Source organism: Symphalangus syndactylus, chromosome 3, assembly GCF_028878055.3.
Source record: "Symphalangus syndactylus isolate Jambi chromosome 3, NHGRI_mSymSyn1-v2.1_pri, whole genome shotgun sequence".
Lineage (NCBI taxonomy): Eukaryota > Metazoa > Chordata > Mammalia > Primates > Hylobatidae > Symphalangus > Symphalangus syndactylus.
Genome location: NC_072425.2, coordinates 78,160,132 through 78,186,107, shown reverse-complemented (window position 1 = coordinate 78,186,107; position 25,976 = coordinate 78,160,132). Strand labels below are relative to the sequence as shown.

Genomic DNA, 25,976 nt, shown 5'->3' with positions numbered 1-25,976 from the left:
TAGGGCTGCTGTGAACATTACTTATGCACAGTCCTTGAAGAGCACCGAAAACAGTCTGCAATAAATGCTAGCTATTAACATTTTAGCATTAACGTCTAGCGTGTCCTCTTTCCATCCTTGCTCCGTCTGAGGACTGCTGTCTTCTTGACTGGAATGCAAGCTCTTCTGCATTCTGTTTGCGCTCGGATGTGTCTGGCCTCCACACTGTCCTCTTAGCCCTGCTGGGGTTCTGGGTGGATGGGCTGCAGTCCCAGTGCCGGGATGGGGCCCTCCTGCGGGGCTGCTCTTCTGCCTTGAGGTTTACTCAGGGCTGGCCTTCAGGGCACTTTTGTTTTTTCAGCCTCAGAATGTTGTTTTTTATTGGAATGGTGCACCCTGGAGTAACAAGGGTAAATGGAGGTGTTTGGCATCCCCCACCCCACACGCCCTGATCTCCTGGGGGAGGAAGAGGCAAGTGGGCAAGAGAGGGGGCTGTTGGCACTCGAATTGCAGTTCAGAAGGACCCCTCCGTGGCGGTGGTCTTAAACACAAGACACCCTGCCTGTGAACTTCTGGCAAGGGATCCTTATTTTAAAGAGCGTTTGTTAGGTTTTGGCTGGGCTGCATCCCCCCACCCCCACCCCCAGACCAAAATATGGAACAGTTCTTCCCAGGGAGAAAATTCTTAACCTCTTCAGACACCTACTTGATGCCCCAGAGCATCGCCCCCTGTGCAATAAATGTGGAACTGGCTCCTTAAGAGTCATCCATTTCCAGGCACAGGTGTCCCGGGAGGCCTCCTTGTACTTGAGCCAATAGTGATGCCTGAAGGTCAAATCAAAGCTGAACCTTCTCATGGCCTAGCACTAGAAAAGTGGCCAAGTCAGGAGGGCACATTGCCCTCCTTTATCCTTAAGCCCATTCTTGAAAGACTGTTGGACAATATATTAGAATGCAGGAACTATCCCACTGGGTGAGCACCAAAGACTGAGCAATGTGGTTGGCAGGCAGGCTGGGGAATGTTTCTTGTTATTCTGATATTAATATTTCTACTGTAGCTTTCCTCTGCTTGGCATTTGCCTGGATTCTTTTTCCATCTCTATTTTCCACTGTCCCGCGTTGTACACAAGGATGACGCACTATGGGTGAACATCACCCTTTGCTTCTACTAACTGCCTACTCAGCCACGTGCGGGACAGCAAAATGCTCCCAAGTGCAGCGCAGGACAGGGTTCCTGCCAGTTCCTTGTGTGCCTCTACCTGTGATGCTGAGTGGGCATCTGGGGACCCAGAGAGGTCACTTTAATTCCCATGTTTCATCTTTCCCCTGTCAAGTCATGCATGGGAGAACCAGGCCAAGAGATTGAGTTTGGGTGCTAAATTTGGTTAAAAAATAAGTAAAAGACGTTAAAGAGCTAACTTTTTACCAAGTTTGGCCTGATAACATTTCTCTTCCAAGACTTTTCCCAGGACTGAATTCCAATTTTTAAGCAAATATGTAGTAATTAGCAGTCAACAGTTTATGTGCATCTATCCAGTGTGGAGCAGTGGGTGGGAGAGTGGCTAATAAAGAAACAGAAATCTACAAATCTGGCTTTCACTGGTTGCTTGCTGGGACTGTGACCAAGACTCAAATACAAATAGCCAATTGTTACTCGTAGAGCCTGGGGATTAAGTGCATGGGCTTTGGCGTCAGGCAGATCTGGGAGCTAATCCCAGGGCTGCCACTTATTAGCACATTATCTAACTTCTGTAAGCATTAAACGTCAGTTTCCACACCTTCCGGACTGGGCAATAATTCTACTTCACAGGAATTTGGGGAGGATGGCATAAGAAAATCTACCTGATCTACTGTAAAGTCAGAGCCTTGGTTCACGTGGAGACGTCACTGGGAGAATGAGTCAGGCCTCACAGTGAAGGGGATGTTTTATAACATATATCAGAGAAGGCTGGCATCCAGAATGTCCTGAGGGTCATAAAGGAGGAGCAGATAACCCAGTGGAGGAATGAACAAAGGACCCAAATGGACAGTTTTCAGAGGAGCATACTCAGGTGGCCATGGAACACAGGTGTGTTCAACCTCACTGACAATGGAAAATGCCAGGCAACACACAGAGATCTGCCATATACACCCACAGGACAGCTAATGTGAGGACAACTGGCACATCCCATGTTGGAGACAGTATGAAGCATGGGACTGTGAACTGGTGCCGCCACTTTGGAAAATGGCTCAGCTTTGTCTCCTGGAGTGGAGGATGCTGCACATGGCCTATGGCCCAGCAGTTCCTGTGGGCATCGGGAGGCATGTGCAAGAGTGTTCAGAGCAGCACTGTTACCATGAGTTACAATAACTGTAATCTGGAACTGGCTCAGATGTTATTCAGCAATAGAGTGGAGAGGTGGATCGTTTGTCATGCAGCGGAATGCTAAATTGCAATGAAGATGAACGGATCACAGCTCTATGCAGCAAGATGGATGAATTCCAAATATTGTGCAGAAAAAGCTGGACACAACACATACATCCCATATATTTGAAATTCACAAAATGCAAGACAAAATTCAACTTTGGAGATGCATATTTTGTGACTGGCAATCAAAAGCAACAGGGAAGTGATTACCTTAAATGTCAGGGAAGTGATTACCTACATTTCATGAGGAAAGAGGGGCTAGTGGCAAGGAAGGGGGATGGACGTGATTTCTGGGATGCTCGCCATATTGTATTTCTTTTTTAATGTAAGTGATGGTATACCAATATTTGCTTCTAATAATTCACTCAATTGTGTATTTTTGCTTTGTAAACTATTTCTGTTATGTGTGTGCCATATTTCACAATAAAAAGGCTAAAAAAAAAAGAAAATGCATGTCAAATCTTCAGCACTGTATAAGTTCTCATTAAATGAGATACTTATTTGTTTCAAGAATATTAACCTGGAGATGTTTAATTAGAACTGCGGGCTGGGCGCGGTGGCTGATGCCTGTAATCCCAGCAGTTTGGGAGGCTGAGGTGGGCGGATCACGAGGTCAGGAGATGGAGACCATCCTGGCTAACACAGTGAAACCCCGTCTCTACTAAAAATACAAAAAATTAGCCGGGCGTGGTGGCGGGCGCCTGTAGGCCCAGCTACTCGGGAGGCTGAGGCAGGAGAATGGCATGAACTCCGGGGGGCAGAGCCTGCAGTGAGCCGAGATTGCGCCACTGCACTCCAGCCTGGGCGACAGCGAGACTCTGTCTCAAAAAAAAAAAGAACTGCAAAACTAAATGAAGTGTTTCAAACGGGCAACTCTCCTTCTAGTTGTAAAAGTAAAGAGTGAGACATAAGGTGCCTGGCCCAAGAATGCATCTGGAGACACAGCCACGGAGCCACCTTTCCTGGAGATGTTAATCAAACTAGCAGGTTGCAGGCAAATGCAAGGTACTGTGCTCTGCAAGGCCACACCCAGCAGAGCCCAGGAGAATCACCTAGCCTGAGAGGCAAGAATTTCTGAGGGTGGAGACAGCATGGGCATTTTATTAAACCTCCCTGATGATTCTAACCTGCAGCCAGGATTGTGGAACCTGCACTAGTGCTGAGGTGGGAGGTGAAAGCTGCTGTCAGAGGCCCCCAAGGAGAACAGCTATCCCACGGGTGGAGCAGAAGGGCCTTTAGCAGACCCTGAGCTGACAGTTTTGTGGAGCAGGCTGAGAGGAGTAGAAATGGGGGCGGCTGATCACCAACTCTGCCTCCTCTGAATGAAAAGTTGAGAGAAATTGGTTTCTTGAGACAGCAGCACTTCTGTGTTCATCAATCTGTCCCTTGTCCCTTTTAAGGATTGATCCTGGGATTAATTTTTCAAAGAAACGCACTGACATCACTTGTCTCAGCATCATCCTGGATAGCAGGCCACATACTGGATGCACAGATGCCAATGGTTGCAAATACGATTTTCAGACCTGAGAAATTCTGACTTTTTAACTACTTAAAAAAGAAAAGTCACAAGGTGTTTCAATGATATAACAATAAATGAAAATTCTGGTTTATACATTTATGAGTCTTTCTCAAAACACATACGCCTCTAGAGACAAAAGACATGGTATGAAATGAAGTTAAGGGAGACAAATCTCACGTGAGGGATGTGTGCCACACGTTCCCCTCTCATCCGTTTATTGTGAAATATGGCACACACATCCAGGACCACAGGGCCTCTGAACAGGCCAGTGATGCCTCTTCTCCTGCCGGAGTGCAACCTTCCTGGACTGCTATAACCTGCAATTTTGATTTTAATCACCCAGAGTTAGCAGCAGACTCCACAGATGAAAGGGCAGGATACCCAACAAGATTGCTCTTATTTCAGATGCCAGCCACAAGCTTTGGGATCCCCATGCCACCCACACTTCTGACCAAATGCTGTAAGATCAGGAGGTTCCCAAAACTCCCCTCAGTTTTAGTAATTTACTAGAATGACTGACAGAATTCAGGAAAGCACTATGCTTAGGAATAACAGTTTTATTATAAATGAAGGTGCAGGAGGTTTATTATATTGGAGGTGCATCACCCTCCAATACATCAATGTGTTCACAAACCACAAAGTGCCACTGAGCTTCCATGTCCAGGTTTTATCGGAGTTTCTCTGTGAAGGTATCATTGACTGAAACATTGGCCATATGTATGAACCCAGCCTTCAGCTCTCCTCCCCTCCTTGGGAGCCAGGCTGGCTCAAAGCCCCAACCCTGTAATCACATGTCTGGTCTTTATGGTGACCAGCCGCATTCTGAGTCATCTTGTTAGGTAAACTAAGACAGTCAAATGACTCAGGAAATTCCAAGGATTTAAAGTCTCCCTCCCAGGAACTAAGGACAATGGCTAGTCAGATTCTTTATGATCCAACAAGCCTTATACTCTGGGTCATCATGTCCACAAAGAGAAAAACAGGATCCTGCCATCTCGAAGACAGCTTTCGTCTAAGAGCCATACGTAAGAGAGTATTTAAGCCAGCCCTGATATGAAACAGAGCTCTAAATAGAACGAATGCTCAAATTCAGAATGTTCTCTTTAAAGTAAAATGCTGTTATTTGGCAAGTGTGATGCTTCCTGCCACCCGATAGGCTGTGGGCTCATGGGAAAGATCCAAGCAGTTTGGAGAACACCTACCTGACTAGCACTAACCTAGGGAGTTTGTATAAATCTAAATCATAATGTAGCAATTTATAGTCAGGAATATTTTGATTAGGCAATTGAGAATCCTTGTACCAGCCTGTTAATGCCTTCTTCCATCTGCAGCAAAGCCAATAAGCAGAGCAAATGTATAAGAAAATGGTGCTTGGTGAGTGTGGAATTGGAGCATCGCAGAACACCACACATTCTCACTTTGGAGCCCTTTTCCAATACTCTGGGTGCGCGACTTGCCTTCATTTTCAAAACAGAATGTTGTCCTTCGATAGGCTTATCATACTTGTTTCTATGCAACCTTACATATATCATGTTGTGTTTCCTTGAGGACACATCAAGATCATCTTGGTTGACCTTCACAGATTAACAAGTTTCTTTCAGCACATGTTTACCCTTAAATGTGAGAGTGAGTCATTGCTAAAAATGGTTTATCTCATATCTTATCCAATTCTGAATCAATTATGACCAGCCACTTTTAGAGGGTTAAATTTCTGAACTTACCCCAGAATTTGGCCTGAATGCTTCTGTACATAGTATGAAGACTTCATCTGTTGGCATAATTAAAAAGCTGTCCTTCATTCCAGCCAATGTTTACTCCTTCAGGCATGTGTGACTAATTGCAGGCATTTATTACATGCTTAGTGGTCTGGGTGGTATGTCCTAAATGTTGTTTTCTTGATATTTGATTGCTCAGTTGAAGCCTTTATACATTTTTCAGCAGCAGGGCATGAATAAAGAATGACGTTCCTTCACAATGGCACTAGGATGGGCCCAGGGATTGCAGAGGAATTGGAGGGAGGGAGGAGGAGAGAAGCTCACAAATACAAGGCCACTTCTGCCTCTGATGGATCTCAACTGGGTATGATTTATTTGCTTGTTTGTTTTTTTGTTTTTTTTTTGAGACACAGTTTTGCTTTTGTTGCCCAGGCTAGAGTGCAATGGCACAATATCGGCTCACTGCAACCTCCGCCTCCCGAGTTCAGGCAATTCTCCTGCCTCAGCCTCCCAAGTAGCTGGGACTACAGGCATGCACTATCATGCCTGGCTAATTTTTTGTATTTAGTAGAGACGGGGCTTCACCATGTTGGTCAGGCTGGTCTTGAACTCCTGACCTCAGTGATCCACCTGCCTCAACCTCCCAAAGTGCTGGGATTACAAGTGTGAGCCATCACACCCAGCCGGTACGTTTTCATTTTCCAAGATTGTTAAATGAAACGGCAGCTGTTCCAGAGATTCAAGCCCTGCAACTGAAGCAACATTTAGCTTCAATCACTCAGCGCAGTGTCTGCCTCATAAGCCGATGTTTCAGAAGTGCTCTGAGAGCTGCCCATCCTGGGGTCTACAGGACCCAGAGTTGGACACACGGTTAATTGGCAGGCCTAAAATACCCACATGCCACGGACGGTCCATTCAGGATGCTGTCATGAGGCCAGTGTGGTTTCTTTGGGAGCAGCCTTTCAGAAGAAGAAGAGATAATTTTTGTCAGCTGCCCTGGGAGCAGGCCCGGCTGCTGCATGTGGCAGATGGGGTGTTCCATCTGTTTTCTCTCGGGAGTGGTCCTGAGTCCTCACATGTCCCGTGACAGACATGCCTCAGAAAACAGTGCAGTACATAAGCGGGTAGAATCACCACAGACTCCACCAGAAATTAGTGCAGGCCTTAGTGAGCCCTGAGTCAACCACCCGTGCACAGGATCTTCCCCCACTGGGAGCTGCAAACCTCACTGAGGCACAAACTCAACACCATGCCCAAAACAAGCACCTTTATCCATCCTCCAACCCCTTCTCTCTGTGCTTCCTGCCCCAGTTACTGGCACCACCGTCCACCCAGAAACATGGAGATCCGTCCCAATGAGTCCCTTCTGTCACCCCCAGAGCAACCCATCAACAAGTTCAGCCATTTGTTCTCCAACTTTTCTCAAATCTACCCACTTTTCTACATCTCAACTCCAGCACCTTACTCCCAGTGACAGCCATCTCTCTCCGGAATGACTCTGACAGCTTTCTACCTGGTCAGCCACATTCACTGCCCCTCCAACCACTCTCACCCTGGTTCAGGGAGATTTATTTTTAACACAATTTATGTCACTGCCTTAATAAAAGCTTTTCAGTAATCTTTCACTGGCCTTGAGACAAAGACCGATAACCAGGTTCTGCAATTCCAGTCTCATCTTGGGCCACATGCCCCCCCACAAATCTCAGCACACAAGTCCTGGCTGCTGGGTTTTCTCTTGGTCCACTAACACTTGGACCTGATGCTCCCTCTGCCTGCGACTCCACCCATTCTCTCTTTTTAAAAATTGTGATATATATTATCACATACATAACATAAAAGGTACCAGTTTAAGCACTGTTAGTGTACAGTACAGTGCCATTTAATGCCTTCACATTGTTGTGCAGAAATATGAAATGCTTCGTGAGTCCTTCTTGCACAGGGGCCATGCGAATCTTTCCTGAATTGCTCCAATTTTAGTATACATGTTGCCGAAATGAGCACCCTAACCACTTTTGTTATGAACTTTGACTCATCTTTGGATTTTGGCTTAAAAGTCACTTATTCAGAGAAGCCTTCAAAACCAGGCTCAGCGTCCCATCGCGCATCGCCTTGGCTTCACAGCACTTGGTGGCAGTGATGTGATGGTCAGATTGGTGTCTGTTCCTCTTACTAGACTGCAGGCTCCATGCAGGCAACACTCAGGCCTGGAAGGTGTAAGGCACACAGTTGTGTTCCGTATATCCTAGTTCAATGAACAATGCTTGAATGAATGAAGAAATGCAGTTCTACCCACGGTGAAGTCCACCCTTGACATTATCATAGAAAATCATGTGGTTCTATGGTGTCTTAAAAGCCATTCCAGAGTAGGATCTTGGCTTCACCTTTCGAAAACCAAAACCCATAGTGAAGTGTCTTTTCCCCTTTTCTCAAACAGAAGAGCAATTTTCCTCCAACCATTAATTTGGGCTTCATCTCTTACAAAAGAGGAAGCCACCTGGTAGTTTCTAAATGGTAGGTTTTCCATCGATTTTGTTCATCAAAGTTTCAAAACTAGCGAATTTAGAATCAGACTTCTGAAGCAGTTGGTAATTTCTGAAAGCTAATGTGACGTGGAACGTCTTTTTTTTTTTTTTTTGAGACAGAGTCTGACTCTGTTGCCCAGGCTGGAGTGCAGTGGTGCGATCTCGGCTCACTGCAAGCTCTGCCTCCCGGGTTCACGCTATTCTCCTGCCTCAGCCTCCCGAGTAGCTGGGACTACAGGCACCCGCCACCACGCCCTGCTGATTTTTTTATATATATTTTTTAGTAGAGACGGGGTTTCACCGTGTTAGCCAGGATGGTCTTGATCTCCTGACCTCGTGATTTGCCCACCTCGGCCTCCCAAAGTGCTGGGATTACAGGCGTGAGCCACCGGGCCCGGCTGGAGCTTCTTTTACAGTAAGACACTCAGCCCGTTCCTCCCCACCATGTCTGCAGAGAAGCACTCTCTCACCCATCGGAGATTGAGTGTGGAACCTGCAGATGGGTCTCTCTGGAACAGGAAGTGTGTCTACACCCGCCAAGTTCATGAAAAACTCAGTCATGCTGGACTCTAGGAAGCCCTGCTATAGGGCCAGATGGGGTGGATCTAGGATTTCATGGGACCAAAGACTCAACCCAGAGTTAGAGCAAGAATAGGTAACATTCACTCATGCGGCCGTTCACACTGTGTTACTCATAACACCAGGAGCAAGAGATGAACTTCATCTGCATCCACAATAGCATCTAAGGGGATAACATTCAGAGGTCAAGCAGCTGGCCCAAGAGGCTTTCAAGGAGTGCCGGGCCGGATTTGTTATCTGATTTTAGTACTAAAACTCTTGTGCTTTTCACTCCACTTTGCTCCATATGGCATTCACCACTGCATTTTTAGAAGCAATTTCCACTAAAATGGCACCCTTGAAGTGGCATAAAGATCTGGTCATTTGCACCATGGGCAAAGCCATACAAAGTAGAAAGATGTGTGCCCTATGACTGTAAGGCCTTTTTATGTGACTGAACACTCAGACTTGACCACACACTCTGTGGTTGTTCAGCGTGTGTGGACTCTCTGGCTGATCAAAAGCCTGAGAGGGGGCAGCACATGATGAGCAGGACTACCCGGTAATGCTAAGCCCCTAAAAAGTCCTGGTCCCATGAGCCGTGCCCCAGGCTCTGCCTCGACTGTTAGGAGTGTCCTGTGTAAACACCGTCTTGAAGCTGGAGTCTATTCTGGCTTTCTGCAGTTTCACTTAATCTTGAGGGGAAAAGCAAGGATGCCCTCTGCCTCCATGCATAGATTCCCATAAGCTGGGCCCACCGGGCTTCCTCTAAATCCTGCCTGTCCCCGCCCTCCTTGTGGAGATCCCAGTGAAGAACACGCTAATCTCTTGGGACAAGTGAGGAATGAAATGCGTAAGTCTCCCACTGCAGGATCAGGGCATGCTGAGATAATCCCCCCCAGCTCTCTTGGCCCAGAAGGTGATAAAAGAGGCACCTGCCATGAAGTCACCAGCTGAAACCTCCACCCTTGGCCCTCAGCACCCCCGTCCAGCCTTGGCCCCACTGAGCCAATGGTTCCAGTGACCCTAAACATCCCACAGTTCCCTATCTCCTGTCTCCCCATGAGGCTTCCCTGCTTTCTGTCGACAAAGCTGCCTTTCATCACCTCTGTGGCATGTTCCCCTCCACGCGCCCTCCATGACCCTCGCCTCCTCTGCCCTTGGCCACAGCTCGTTCCCCTCCATGTCAGCTGTCAGACTCCAACTGCAGCAGCCCTTGAGGCACTCAGCTTTATTCACACAGCAACACAAACACACATCCCCCCGAACTTTTGTTCTCTGCCTCCTTTTAGGTTTTCCAAAGCTCCTTTGTTTGAAAAAGAAATCTTCCCAGCACTCCCTCATCTTACCTCCATAGTCTCACCTTCCACCAGATTCCAAGAAGACTTCAAACCATTTGGGGTGTGGGGGAAGTGTTTTATAATGGTTTCTGTTCTTTTCGTGATTGCTAAAAAGTCATTTTCACCATCATTGTAATTATTATTTACTCTTGATTTCCACTCTGATACCTACTTACACAGTTATTTCTCCTGACATAAAAACCTTCTGCTTGTGTATTCCCTTAAATTAATGGTTTTATTGTTGAATCTTAACTTTGTTACCTTAAGAATAGTTTCCGGCCGGGCGCGGTGGCTCACGCTTGTAATCCCAGCACTTTGGGAGGCCGAGGCGGGTGGATCACGAGGTCAGGAGATTGAGACCACGGTGAAACCCCGTCTCTACTAAAAAAATACAAAAAATTAGCCGGGCGCGGTGGCGGGCGCCTGTAGTCCCAGCTACTCGGAGAGGCTGAGGCAGGAGAATGGCGTGAACCCGGGAGGCGGAGCTTGCAGTGAGCCGAGATTGCGCCACTGCACTCCAGCCTGGGCGACAGAGCGAGACTCCGTCTCAAAAAAAAAAAAAAAAAAAAAGAATAGTTTCCAGTGAGTTCTGCATTTTACGGTCTGTACCTGCTCATTTTTCCTTTCAGGTGTGTGTTTTTTTACATGGTGACTTCACATGAGGACACACTGTAAGTGTAAAGGCATCCAAGAACATGCTATGGTTGGGGATCACATCTCCCTGAGGCACAGAGGACGGCTCTGTTTGTTCAGGTATTTATTCTTTTTTTTTTGTTGAGACAGAGTCTCACTGTCGCCCAGGCTGGAGTGCAGTGGCGCGATCTCAGCTCACTGCAGGCTCCGCTGCCCAGGGTTCACGCCATTCTCTTGCCTCAGCCTCCCGAGTAGCTGGGACTACAGGGGCCTGCTATCTCGCCGGGCTAATTTTTTGTATTTTTAGTAGAGACGGGGTTTCACTGTGTTAGCCAAGATGGTCTCGATCTCCTGACCTCGTGATCCGCCCACCTCGGCCTCCCAAAGTGCTGGGATTACAGGCGTGAGCCACCGCGCCCAGCCCAGGTATTTATTCTTGTTCATTGACTCTTCCGTGCTTTTTGGGCAAAATCGATGCCCTTAGAAAACCACCAGAGGACCAGGCAGAGTGGCTCGCGCCTGTAATCCCAGCACTTTGGGAGGAGGAGGTGGGAGGAACCCTCCAGCCTGGGTGGCTGAGGCTGCAATGAGCTATGATCGTGCCACTGCACTCCAGCCTGGGTGATAGAGCAAGAACCTGTCTCAACAATAACAACAAAAAGAGCCACCAGTGGTTGTAGAGAAATGCTAATGATTTTTTAAGGGGAAATTCTTAAGTGCAACTAATCCATTATCAGGTGTTTACTTATTTCTAGCACCTATAGTTTAAACAATTTTACTATTTTTTTTTTTTTTTTAGATAGAGTCTCGCTCTGTCCCCCAGGCTGGAGTGCAGTGGCACAATCTTGGCTCACTGCAAGCTCCGCCTCCCGGGTTCATGCCATTCTCCTGCCTCAACCTCTCGAGTAGCTGGGACTACAGGCATCCGCCACCGTGCCTGGATAATGTTTTGTATTTTTAGTAGAGACAGGGTTTCACCGTGTTAGCCAGGATGGTCTTGATCTCCTGACCTCGTGATCCACCCTCCTTGGCCTCCCAAAGTGCTGGGATTACAGGCACGAGCCACTGCGCCCAGCCCCATTTTACTATTAAAATTATTCATGACCATGCATTTTAGAGGGCTCACTTAACAAACTTACCTTTGAAATTGCAGAAGTGGAAAGGTGGGAAAGCAGCATTGAGGAGGAACAGCACATGGAGCTGGAAGCAACCATGCAACTTTCTTTAAGCTAATCTGAAAGGGCAGTGCCCAGCTACAAATTAGGACATTGTGTTGGGAATTAACTTGTCTTTCTGTACGGAGTTAAGTAAGGAGAAGGGTTGCTGTGCTCTTCCATGTAGAGCGTTTGGTGGTGGGGGAGGATCTGAGTCTTCTAACAACAGCAACACAAGCTCTGACCAGTTCCTAAAGTGGAAGGTGCCCTCAGCCCGGTGGCCAGCATGGGAGGCAGCTGGAATGATGGAGATGCTGTGCTCACCAAACCCTCTGTCATTTGGTGAGTTCAAACCTAACTTCCTACTGCTTCAAGAGCATAAATCAGAAGAGGATTTATAAGGACTTGACATCTAGCTGAAAAGAACAAAGTAGTATAATCAGACCAAAATACAACTAGTCAGAGGCTTTTCCTGCTTCCTTCTCACACTGTCACTTTGGCAAAAGAGGCCTCAGTTGTCATACTTGGTTTGCTATCCTGGGAAAATTCCTTAGAATGTCACTTTCCTATGGCTGCTGCATTCTTAGTATTTTATTCCAAAGTCACCCACATTCTTCAAATGTAGAGGCTTTGGGGCCCAAAAGTGAAAAGGGGCATCTAGAAAATGAACAACATAACATTACTTGCATTTTTACATTTTCAGGACTTGGTATGTTTTAATTTACATAATGCCTTATACATAGCGCTTGAAGCTTGTTTTGCAGATTAGAATAAAAGATATATAGAACTTTTAACATTTCAACCATTCCCAGTCATGAAGCATCCGATTCAAACATAATCACTAACTCTGAAGACAAGGATTATCCATGGCTGTGTAACAAATTACCCCCAAAACTCTCCGGCTTAAAACAACCATAAACACTTATTACCTATCAAAGTTTTCTGTGGGGCAAGGATTTATGAGCAGCTTCCCTGGGTGGTTCTGGCTCAGGCTCTCTCATGAGGCTAGAGTCAAAAAGTCAGGACTGCAGGGGCCTGGTGACTTGAATGGCTAGAGAATCTACTTGCACATTGGCGAGCTCACACAGCCGGCACAATGCTGCTGGTTGCTGGTGTGAGGCCTCAGTTCCTCATCAAGCATGCATCTCCCCAAGGCTGCTTGAGTGTCTTCATGACATGGCGGCTGCCTTCCCACAGAGTGGTCATCCTGACAGAGAGAGAGCCAGGTGGAAGCTGCATCCTTTTGATGGTCTAGTCTCAGAAGTCACATGGCCTCACTTCCACCACCTTTATTCACTAGCAGTGAGTCACTAAGTTCAGCCCATATTCAAGGGGAGGGAGTTACAGTTCACGTTTTGAAAGGAGGAGCATCAAATAATTTGCAAACATGTTTTGACACCATCAGTGGCTATATTTTCATGCCAATGATTTTAAACCATTATAACTTATTTTGAAGTACATTTATACCAAGTAAAATTCACAAATCTTCAGTGTAAAGCTTAGTGACTTTTCATATGAGTAAATGCTTGTGTAACCATCACCTAGATCAATATATGAAATGTTTTAAACACCTCAGAAAGTTCCATCATGCGAATCTCTGAATTTGAATGTTTTGTGTACACAGTTATCACCTGCAAATAAAGACAGCCTTAATTCTTCCTTTCTAGCCTTTGTAACTTTCATTTATTGTTCTTGACTTACTGTACTATCAAGGTTGAATAGAGCTGGTATGAGTGGGTATCCCTGTCTTGTTCTCAACTTAGGGGGAAATGTGTTCAGTATTTCATTGTGTTTATCTGTAGAGTTTTTAATAGATAACTTTTATTGGATTGAGAAAGCTTTCTTCTACTCCTAGTTTGATTGAGCTTTGGATATAGAAAAGTAAGTAGAATCACGACTCACGATTTTGCTGCTTGATCGTAGCTTTAAGCATTTGCCAGAGTACTATCTTTCGCGATGAATGTTCTTTATCTAATTTACAAAAAAGAAAATTGTGCTAGGCCTACACATGGAAAAATATTGTCCAGGCAGTCTGCAATCTCCAAATATGTTGATCTTCAAATGTGTATGTTTGTCAGTTCCTTGGGAATTGTGAGACTTTTTCACATGAAACCTTAGTTCTGCTTGCTGCTTCAGTATTTAGGTCAATTCCAAAAGTCTACTTAATTACCTTATGCCCGAAGTATGGCTCTGTGCTATGGTGGTGGGGAGCGGGAGAGGGGTTTTGAAGAGAAATGGAAGGGAGAAGACGGAGGAAGCCTAGGCACCAGCAGCGTACAGAGAGTACAGTTCTCACAGCCAAAGACTCACGGAGCCGCCCCAAAGCGGGTGTGGCTGACATTTGTGAACTGGCATTCTGTAACTCGGGGCTCTATAAACCTTGCCACATGTGGTGAGAATTTTTAAATGTCTCAACACCCAATTCACATGGCTTTAAAAGCAATAAATTTTAGAACAAGAACGTTTGAATGGCACTGACAAAGTGTCCTCAGATTCATTATCGCATTTACTCTTCAGTTCAGCCCTGTGAGGTTCACATCCAGGCCTCACGGAGGAGGACACTGAGGCTGGGAGACGTTCCGGGTCTTGCTGGAGATGGCACAGCTTGGCTTGGTGCCCAGGACTGAGTCATGACTAGGGCATGAGCTCTTTTCATTGTATTGTGTTGGCGACCATTGCCTGACAACTTTTTATATGGTTTTTAAAAATTACTGCAGCAGATGTGTCTGTGCTGAATGTAATTTGAGATGTTAGTTTGCTTCACGTAAACTGAAGCAGCTCATTCTCGGTCCCCAGTTTTTGGTCACGGTGCGTTTTGCCATTTGGCTGAACAAATAGAGGGACTGTTTCTTCCTCCTCCTCCTCTCAGTACATTCACCTTTTCAGCACAGAATTTTATGAATTCTGCTCCAGTTGTCCAGGTATAAGAGAGGGAGAAATCTGGAGAAGGAATACTAATTCTATAACTTGGCAAAGACTATCTGCCACAAGTCTAATAGTCAATGAAAACCACTAAGCGTACACATTTCATTTACGTTTCGCATCGCCAAGTGCAAGGCCCTGCCTTGGGAACTTTTAGGGCCATAACTGTGGCATTTCAGAGAGCAAGTCTCAATTTACTAGTTAGTCCTTAATGTAGATGTTTGGACCACTCTTGTTTTTTTTTTTTTCTTTCTTTTCTTTCTTTTTTTTTTTTCTTGAAACGGAGTCTTGCTCTGTCACCCAGGCTGGAGTGCAGTGGTGCAATCTCGGCTCACTGCAAGCTCCGCTTCCCGGGTTCACGCCATTCTCCTGCCTCAGCCTCTCCAAGTAGCTGGGACTACAGGCGCCCGCCACCACGCCCGGCTAATTTTTTTGTATTTTTAGTAGAGACGGGGTTTCACCGTGGTCTCGATCTCCTGACCTTGTGATCAGTCCGCCTCGGCCTCCCAAAGTGCTGGGATTACAAGCGTGAGCCACCGAGCCCGGCCGGACCACTCTTGTTTTTAAAGTGGTAAAACACACACCAGAACACTGTTGAGCAAACTCGTTTTGGATGTCAGATTGATTTTCAGGCAGGCAGTGGTCTGCAAAGCCGGCGGAGGAGTGGCCTGGTGCAGTGGCTCATGCCTGTAATCCCAGCACTTTGGGAGGCTGTGGCGGGTGGATCACTTGAGGTCAGGAGATGGAGACCATCCTGGCTAACACGGTGAAACCCCGTCTGTATTAAAAATACAAAAAATTAGCCGGGCATGGTGGCAGACGCCTGTAGTCCCAGCAATTCGGGAGGCTGAGGCAGGAGAATGGCGTGAACCCGGGAGGCGGAGCTTGCAGTGAGCCGAGATCGCGCCACTGCACTCCAGCCTGGGCGACAGAGGGAGACTCCGTCTCAAAAAGAAGAAAAAACTAAAAAAAAAAAAGCTGGCAGAGGAGCTCCTTTGGATAGAGGACCCTTCAACATTGACGGGGGCTGGGCTCCCCGGCTCCCTCCAGAGTGAAAACCCCGGGGGCCACAGGGCACCTCCGTGAGCCGGAGGAGAATGGCACCGGGGAGCAGCAGGGCCTGGCGAGCCCATCACAGAGGGAGCCTGCGGTTTCAGAGGCGACCACAGACCTGGCTGAAGGGCTGGTCCGAGAGCAGCTGGCTCTTCTGGGTGTGGCCAGCGTGTCTGCGGGGTACAGACCTAGCAAGGGGGCAGCAGGGCCTCAGCGCTCACAACAAGCGCTGACCTCTGGGGAAGGCAGACTCACATTTCCTCAAGGTTTTCTATTTGCGCCAGATGAGCTCAGTGTCAAATATGAAAGGGCATCTTTCCAAGGGCCGTTAAGAGAGTCTCGTTTACTATGTAAACAAGGACAGAAGGCATCAAAGCCGGCATGCCATTACTCCTTGGCTTCTGAACGTTCGCGTGGAACTGCTTGTCCCGTGATTACTATTAGCATTAAAATATTGGTTGGATTGTCCCATGAACATGAAAGTTTACAGCAAAGAGTGATTTTTCCAAAAGAGGAGGTGCAACAGTATTTGAGTTCCGCTTCTACATCCTTAATTTTCTGAGGTTCCCTCAGAAAATCGGCAGAGTGGGTAGGATTTAGAAGGCTTTTTCAGGGCTTCGATTAATCTGATTTTTTTTTTCAGCTCCCTTAGAGATTTATTTTGAAGTGCCCCCGCCACGACTTTTCTGCCTGCCTGTGTGGCTTTCAAACCTGCCCACCAAGTGTTTAGGGGGTGAGTCATTTCCCCACAGGTAGGAGGGTAAGAGGAGTCTCTAGCCCTCACGGGGAGGGTCAAGAGAGCAAACACGAGAGAGGACTTGGTCCTTACCAGAGGTCGCCTCCAAAAACGTGAGGTGTTCCAGTGATCATTCCCTGACCGATGACTTCCTGAGCTATTTTCTCCAGTAAACAAAGTCTCTATGAAATATCACAGGAAATGAGTTTTAGACTTTCTTTCACCAAACATTTCTTTTATTGTTTTCCAGTAACATTTGCATTGTTTTACCCTGATCTTCTTATCTATTCACAATTTGTGACATTTTTTCAAGCCTTGGTTCACCTTTTTTTCATGTCCCCTTCTTGTCCTTTGAGATAACACTTTCAGAATTTTGCCATTCTGCTATGGGGCCTGTGTCTGTTTGCGTGAGAAGAATTCCATGTGGAGGAGGTGAGGGCCCAGTTGTTTGGTTTGGAGAAGCCCATGACTGCTCATTCTTCTGAGGCCCTGCCTATGCCAGGTGTATGGAGTACTTTCATGTGACATGTACAGCTCTTCCAGCTGAGCATAAAAGCAGGCTCCTCACCCTTTTATCAAATAATTGACTCAGAACTTTAACCAAGACAGATACAAGTATCTTAAGACCTGAATTTATTTTTTAATTTACTAGACGTTGTGTTTTGTGTACTAATTACAGTGTATAATTAAAGAACAGCGTAGGGTTGGCTAACATAGAAGGTGGTTAAACTCTGGTGCAGAATTCCCTCTCAGTAAACTTTTAAAGGGCATGGGTTGTGGTTGAGTGATATGGAGAAAAGTCCTGGCCTTTGGTTCCTATTACTACTTCTCATCTCTTGCTCTTATTTACTGTTTTGGGCTGTTCATGAAAGGGATTTTTTTCTACTCCCCAGCTGTTGCTCATAGATAATTCAGTAATAGTTAAGTCATAAATATCTTAAATGAGAAAAGTTTATTCCTCTTTAGATTTCCAATTATTCCGCAGAATTTGAATTCCACATAATTTGAGATTGCTTTAAGAGTCCACTAATACCCAGTGCTGGAGTGCTCTCTCGTCACTAATAACGGGGCACTAAATGTCAAATGTTCATCTAGTGATTTATGCTCTTATTTCACAGCTTTCCTTAATTGCTTTTTACATAAATCTGAGAAATAGTGATTAAAGTATTGCAGGCTTTGGCACATTTATCATTAGCTTGTAATATCTTCTGATACAGCGTTAAGTGCTTGGCTAACAGAGATGAAGCAGTGCTTTAGTCACGGGGCTTGCCCTGCTGTGGAGAAGGCTGTTTCCAGAAGGGAATGGCCAGTGGTGCAGACTGTCCGTGTCTCAGAAGAGCCCATCCATTTCCTGGGAATTCATAACCAACAGCAAGAAACATCACCTTCTAATTTTCCTATGGGATCATACCCATATTGATAATGCAATATCCTTTGCTGTTTTAATTTTTGAAACACTGAATGCTCAGGCTGGGCGCAGTGGCTCACACCTGTAATTCCAGCACTTTGGGAGGCCAAGGTGGGTGGCTCACAAGGTCAGGAGTTCGAGACCAGCCTGGGCAATATGGTGAAACCTGTCTCTACTAAAAATACAAAAATTAGCCACATGTAATGGTGCACACCTGTAATCCCAGCTACTTGGGTGGCTAAGGAAGGAGGAGCACTTGAACCAGGGAGGTGGAAGTTGCAGTGAGCAGAGATGGTGCCACTGCACCTCAGCCTGGGTGACAGAGAGAGACTCCAAAGAAAAAAGAAAACACTGAATGCACAAGAAATGGGATCAGCCCTCAGTTTCTCCTCATACTTTGGCCCTAAAGCCCTGGTAACTGTGAAAACTGCTTCTGAGGATGGAATGAGCAGGATCTTTGAACTAAAAAGCACCAGCAAATGTGTGGTGGCTGCTCTGTGGCATTCTCTTTCTGAGAACATGTTGTCCTGCCCCAACCTGGCTGTCTCTTCTCTTGTAGGGTCATATAAGAGGTGAGAGGGTCATGGCAAGAATTGGTCCAATATTTATAGATGTTCTTTTTCCAGAAAATGGGTAAAAACTACGTTTTTTTGTTTGTTTGTTTTGGTTTGTTTTGTTTTTGAGACAGAGTCTCACTCTGTCATGCAGGCTGGAGTGCAGTGGTGCGATCTCGGCTCACTGCAAGCTCCGCCTCCCGGGTTCACGCCACTCTCCTGCCTCAGCCTCCCGAGCAGCTGGGACCACAGGTGCCTGCCACCACGCCCGGCTAATTTTTTGTATTTTTTTTTTTAGTAGAGACAGGGTTTCACCGTGTTAGCTAGGATGGTTTCGATCTCCCGACCTTGTGATCCGCCCACCTCGGCCTCCCAAAGTGCTGGGATTATAGGTGTGAGCCACCGAAAACTATGTTTTTAAACATCCTGGAATGATAATTCATAATGGAATGGAGAAAAAAGAAAGGAAGGAAGGAAGGAAGGAAGGAAGGAAGGAAGGAAGGAAGGAAGGAAAAACACAAGGAGAGAAAAAAATAAGTCACATGCACAGCACCCGTGGAAATATCTGAATCAGCAGCAATGTCTTGAAGCTCTTCAGAAATCCTCTCATTCCCCAATTAGAAACGGACCGAGCGGTCTATAAGAAAACTCTCAGCCTTCATTCTACAAGATCATCACCAGACATGGCCCTTGCTAAGCCAGTGCTGGGGAGGAGGGCATGAGGCTGCAGCCGGGGCTCTGCTGTGGACCCTGGAACCTGGGACTGACTGTGCCTCAGCCATCAGCACTGCCTTCCCTCCTGATGGCCTTGGCCTCTGGCCGTCAGGACAGCTGCCGCTCCATTAAACATGTGTGAGATCAGACAACGGGCTGAGTTCTTCCAGTGTCCTTTCCCAACCCCAGATCTCTGCCCCTTCTCCTCTTCACAAACACCTGCCCAAGTCCCTACTCAGGTCTCCTGTTGCCTGTTCCCTCTCTCTGTGCAGCCACCATATAGTCCCTGTACAGTAAAGAGTTAACTCAGAAAGTCTGGAACATTCAAACCCTGTATGTTGAAAAGCATGCCTGGCCCTTGGCCAGTTTCTGGGCGGTGACCTCTAGGTGCTCAGAACATCCTGCCTTACGACAGCATCTTCGTGTACCTGGTGTCTTGGGCCACACCAACATGTGTGCTCACTGTGCGATTATTTCAGGGTGGAAGCCTTGGCCCATGCTCTTTCCATTTGACCACTGAAGAGGCTGGAGACTGAGAAGCTATGGTCAGTATATGGTATGAGGGGAGAATCTACCTCCATTCCCCACCTATGATGCCTGCACCACTGACTCATAAGTTTCCTTCCCTCATAATTAGTGATGCTGCCTATAAACTCTTATTTTGGGAGTAGAGCAGAGGAGGGGTCGCTGCAAGCAGCCTGTGCTCTCCAATTCATCTATCTACTCTTAAAACAGACCTATATCTGCATAGAGGTCTATAATATATTTAAATTTTTCCAATACTCTTGATTTTTAAAGATTTCTTGGTGAATATTGGCACGCACTTACAGGATATTTTAGCAACACTTTGTCTAATCCTGCTCTCCCAATTGCATGGGGCTTTTGATTTGGATTTAATCTTATTATAGTATCTTGCCACTTATTCAAGTCTACTTTTATTGGTGTCTGTAAAGGTTTATGGTTTATGCCATGAAAGCTCCTGTATTTTTTTTTTCTTTTGGATTTTTAGTTACTGTATTGTTGCAAATGGGATTCATCACCAGCAGCATCTTGGGTTTTTAACCTGGCTTTGCTGTGACCAGCATCTAGTTATAGGCATACAATAATGTATAAAAACCACGACCTGTTTCTATGTTTGAAACTTCTGTTTAAGCAATCAGCAAGCCAGAAATTACCATGACTACTGTTTGCTAAGAATCCTGTGCTAGGAGCAATGCCCAACATTTAAAACTTCCCTAAGGACACACTAAATCGAGGCTTAAGATACCTGTTATCTCACCCCAGACCCCAAGAGCCATTGTCACATATGTAGGTCCTCCTGGAAAAGCAATGCAGGAAGGCAGTGAATACCCATCCAGTGGTTCCAGCCTGCCACTGACCATGACATAGCTGCTTTCACCTTTACGGATCTCATGTGGTTGTCCTGAAAATGCAACTAAGGAAACCGTATGAATTCCTTGGTCACCAGGTGCTTCATGCAGATCAGAGCAGTCCAGCCAGCCAACTTGCAGCCCCTCCAACCCAGGGAGAGAGAAATGAACAGAAATCAAGGCAAGAGGCCGGGCGCAGTGGCTCACGCCTGTAATCTCAGCACTTTGGGAGGCCGAGGCGGGCGGATCACGAGGTCAGGAGATCGAGACCATCCTTGCTAACACGGTGAAACCCCGTCTCTACTAAAAGTACAAAAAATTAGCCAGGTGTAGTGGAGGGTGCCTATAGTCCCAGCTACTTGGGAGGCTGAGGCAGGAGAATGGCGTGAACCCGGGAGGTGGAGCTTGCAGTGAGCTGAGATCGCACCACTGCACTCCAGCCTGGGTGACAGAGAGAGAATCTGTCTCAACAAAAAATAAATAAATAGGCCAGGCGCGGTGGTTCACGCTTGTAATCCCAGCACTTTGGGAGGCCGAGGCGGGTGGATCACAAGGTCAGGAGATCGAGACCACGGTGAAACCCCGTCTCTACTAAAAATACAAAAAAAAATTAGCCGGGCGTGGTGGGCGCCTGTAGTCCCAGCTACTCGGAGAGGCTGAGGCAGGAGAATGGCGTGAACCCGGGAGGCGGAGCTTGCAGTGAGCCAAGATTGCGCCACTGCACTCCAGCCTGGGCGACAGAGCGAGACTCCGTCTCAAAAAAAAAAAATAATAAATAAATAAATGAATAAAAATAAAAAGAAATCAAGGCAAGAATCCATGGCCACTCTCTTCTTTGGCTGGAGCCATGACAATATTGATAGTTTTGTTATAGCAATCAGGAAGGAGAAAAAATGCTTTAGCTTGTCCCCCGGTCGTAGCATGGAAAATAAAACCATTTTGAACCACAGAGGAGTGGACCGATTCAGGTCCTCACAATCTTTTACAGGTCAACATTTTCTCAAGAGGGAAAATCTTCACTCATTCTTCTGTCACCCAGGCTAGAGTGCAGTGGTGCAATCTCAGCTCACTGCAACCTCCACCTCCCAAGTTCAAGTGATTCTCCTGCCTCAGCCTCCCGAGTAGCTGGGATTACAGGCATGGGCCACCACACCTAGCTAATTTTTTATATTTTTGATAGAGACGGGGGTTTCACCATGTTGGCCAGGCTTGTCTCGAACTCCTGACCTCAAGTGATCTGCCCACCTCGGTCTCCCAAAGTGCTGGGATGACACGCATGAGCCACCAAGCCTGGCTCCTTCACTCATTTTTGAGATAAGACTATGGATTTCAGACTGGACAGGCTCCTTCAGCAGCGTGAGAACTAGGCCTGCAGGATGTCACTAAAGTCTCTTATTCTTTTGACTGAAACTATGAATGAGCCTGATGTTCTCATCACCCCGCAGCAAACTGGTCCAGTTTGGAAGTGTTTCCAAGCTTTCCAAAATTATCATGTTTTACATTTATTACAGAAAACACTTCAAATGTTATTTATATATTTTTTGTATTTCTGCAAATTTTCATACATATGGAAGCTTTTTAACACTGTTGACCAGTACCTGCACTCAAGGATTTTATTCATAACTGTTTTTTTTTTTTTTGAGACGGAGTCTTGCTCTGTCGCCCAGGCTGGAGTGCAGTAGTACAATCTCGGCTCACTGCAACCTCCGCCTCCCGGGTTCACGCCATTCTCCTGCCTCAGCCTCTCCGAGTAGCTGGGACTACAGGCGCCCGCCCCCACGGCCGGCTAATTTTTTTGTATTTTTAGTAGAGACGGGGTTTCACCATGGTCTCGATCTCCTGACCTCGTGATCCGCCCACCTCGGCCTCCCAAAGTGCTGGGATGACAAGCGTGATCCACTGCGCCCAGCCAGCCTTCTTTTCTTGTAACAGTTTCTTTCACAGAGCAGAAGTTTTAATTTCGATAAACTCCAGCTTACCTATTTTCTCCCCTCATGGATTATGCTTTCGATGTAGCATCAAAAACTCTTCGTCAAATACAAAGTCATGTAAATTTTCTCCTGTGTTATCTTCTAGAAGTTTTATACTTTTATGTTTTATATTTAGGCCTATGACCCATTTTGAGTTCAGTTTGTGAAGGGTGTAAGGTCTTTGTCTAGATCTTTTTTTTTTTTCACATGTGATGTCCAGTTGTTCCACCACCATTTGTTAAAAAGACTGTACCTTTGGGCTGGGTGCGGGATTACACCTGTAATCCCAGCACTTTGGGAGGCTGAGGCAGGTGGATCACTTGAGGTTAGGAGCTCAAGACCAGCCTGGCCAACATGGTAAAACCCTGTCTCTATTAAAAATACAAAAATTAGCCAGACGTGGTGGTAGGCACCTGTAATTCCAGTTACTTAGAAAGCTGAGTTAGGAGAATCGCTTAAACCTGGGAGGCAGAGGTTGTAGTAAGCTGAGATCGCATCGTTGCACTCCAGCTGGGCAACAAGAGCAAAACTCCATCTCAAACAAAACAAAACAAAACAAAACAAAAACCAAAAACCAAAAAACAAAACTGTCCCTTTATCCATTGAACTGCATTTCTTCTTTGTCAAAAATCAGGTGACTATACATTTACATAGGTCTATTTTGGGGCTGTCTATCCTCTTACATTGACTTATTTGTCTATGTTTTCACCAATACCAGACTCTTGATTACTGTAACTTTAAAATAATTCTTAAAGTTGGGTAATGTCATTCTTTTTTCTTCTTCAATATTCTATCAATCTATCCACAGATCTTTTGCCATTTCATGTAAACTTTAGAATCAGTTTGTTGATATCCACAGAGTAATTGGCTGAGATTGTGACTAGAATTGCATTGAATTAGCCAGGCGCGGTGGCTCACGCTTGTAATCCCAGCACTTTGGGAGGCCGAGGCAGGCGGATCATGAGGTCAGGAGATCGAGACCATCCTGGCTAACATGGTGAAACCCCATCTCTACTAAAAATACAAAAAATTAGCCAGGTGTGGTAGCGGGCACCTGTAGTCCCAGCTACTCAGGAGGCTGAGGCAGGAGAATGGCGTGAACCCGGGAGGCAGAGCTTGCAGTAAGCCGAGATCACACCACTGCACTCCAGCCTGGGAGACAGAGACTCCATCTCAAAAAAAAAAAAGAAGAATTGCATTGAATCTATAGATTCCCAGATGGGAAAACTGACCTCCTGGCAATATTGAGTCTTCCTATCTACAAACATTAAACATCTCTCCATTTCTTTAGATTTGTTATTTCTTTCTTCAGAGTTTTGTAGTTTTCCTTCATATAGATCTGATACCTGGTTTGTTAAGTTATACCTAAGTGTTTCACTTTTTTAGTGCTAATGTAATTGGTGTTTTGCTTTTAATTTCAATTGTTTATTGCTGATATATAGGAAACCAACTGACTTTTAGATATTAATCCAAATTAAATTTGGTTTAAATTTAAACCAATTAAAGGTTTCGCATCCTGCAATCTGTCTTTAATGATGTATCAGTTCCAGGAGAATTTTTGTTTATTATTTGAGATTTTTCTACTGAATAATGTAGAATAATGTCATTTTGGACAAAGATAATTTTGTGTTTTTTTTCCCAATCTGTACACCTTTTATTTCCTTTTCTTGTCACATTATATTAACCAGGACTTCAGTATAATGCTGAATAGGAGTGATGAGAGGGGACATCCTGTCCTTATTCCCAATTTTAGAAAGAACACATTAATTTTCACCATTAAGTATGATGTTAGCTGTAAACTTTTTGTAGATGTTCTTTATCAGTTTGAGCAATTTTTCCTCTATTCTTAGTTTGCTAAGCGTTTTTAATATAAATGCACGTTAGATTTTGTCAAATGTTTGTTCTGAATCTATTGATATGTTCGTTTGATCTGATTCTTCTTTAGCTTGTTGATGTGATAGAGTGCACTAATTGTTTTTTGAATGTTGAGATTGCATACCTGACATACACCTCACTTGATTGTGGTTTATACACACATATTGTGTTTTTTATATACTATTGGATTCAATTTGCTAATATTTTGTTGAGAATTTTTGCATCTATGTTCATAAGAAATATTTGTCTAGAGTTTTCCTTTCTTGTAATATCTTTATCTGGTTTTGGTATTAGGGTAATGCTGGCCTCATAGAATGAGTTAGGAAGTATTCATTCTGCTTTCATTTTCTGGAACAAATTATGAATAACTGATATCATTTATTTCTCAATTGTTTGGTATAATTCACCTTTGAACTCTTCTAAACTTGGTGCTTTCTGTTTTGGAAGTTTATTAATTATCGATTCAACTTCTGTAGTACATACAGGCCCATTCAGATCATCTATTTCTCCTCATGTGACTTCTAGTAGGTTCTGTCTTTCAATGAATTGGTTCTTTTCATCTAAGTTATACATTTTATGGGCATAGAATTGTTCATAATATTCATTTATTGTCCCTTTAACATCCATTCGATCAGAAACGATGATCTCTGTTTCATTTCTGATATTAGTAATTGTGTCTTCTTTCTCTTTTATTAGCCTGAATTGAGAAATTTTAAGATTATTTTCACATAAAAACATACATGAGCACATTTGCAAAGACATCCCTCAGTTGCCGCAGCACCAGCCCCACCCTCGGTCTTTCCAGCAGCCTGCAGTTCTGCTCTTTTACAGGAAACTTGAGGAGTACCTAAACATCTGACTCTGCGTGTTACATTTCATTGCTCCTCTGAACTGGGGCACTGAGGGAAATTTTTCTACTGAAAGGTACCATCTTAATTTCTTTGCAAATTAGCGTAGAAGAGAGAATCTTGCACTTCACACTAATGAGAGCAGTGTGTGGTTTTGTGATTTGGGAAGCTGGCAAGGCCACGCAAGCTTCTCACTGAGCAGCAGTACCGCACTGCCTCCACCAACCCTTAGCATCCCCAGCCTCGAAAGTCAAAATAAAAGTCAGAGTGGACAGGTGAGTATTGGGTGGAAGGATGAGAAGGGATAGGGGAATCCATCTAGCTCACTGCAGGATGACGAAACAGAGACACAGATTTGAGTGTTATTCAAGGTACCAGGAATTTGACTTACACTTGCTTCCTCTCCACAGAATACTGTGAATACACACAGCACCTGGGCATAAAGGAGATGTTACACAACCCCCAAGAGGTGTCTATAAGTCGTCTCTCTTATCCATTCTTTCTTCTCATGCCAAAGATAAACCTGTGGCATAAAGTTATATTGACAAGTATTTGAAGGAATTTAAATATCTATTAGTAACAAATGGTCTACATATTATTCATATGGAAATAGCCATATAAGATTTACATGGAAATGACCACATTTCATCAATATTATAAGGATTTTATTGATTCATTCATATTATATTAAAATAATGT

The 25,976-nt window shown here is 45.2% G+C and overlaps 1 pseudogene; it reads right to left on the bottom strand.

The window, feature by feature from the left end:
- Positions 1-7,522: 7,522 nt before the first annotated feature.
- Positions 7,523-7,621, bottom strand: LOC129479938 (uncharacterized; annotated as a pseudogene).
- Between the last annotated feature and the right edge of the window lie 18,355 nt (positions 7,622-25,976).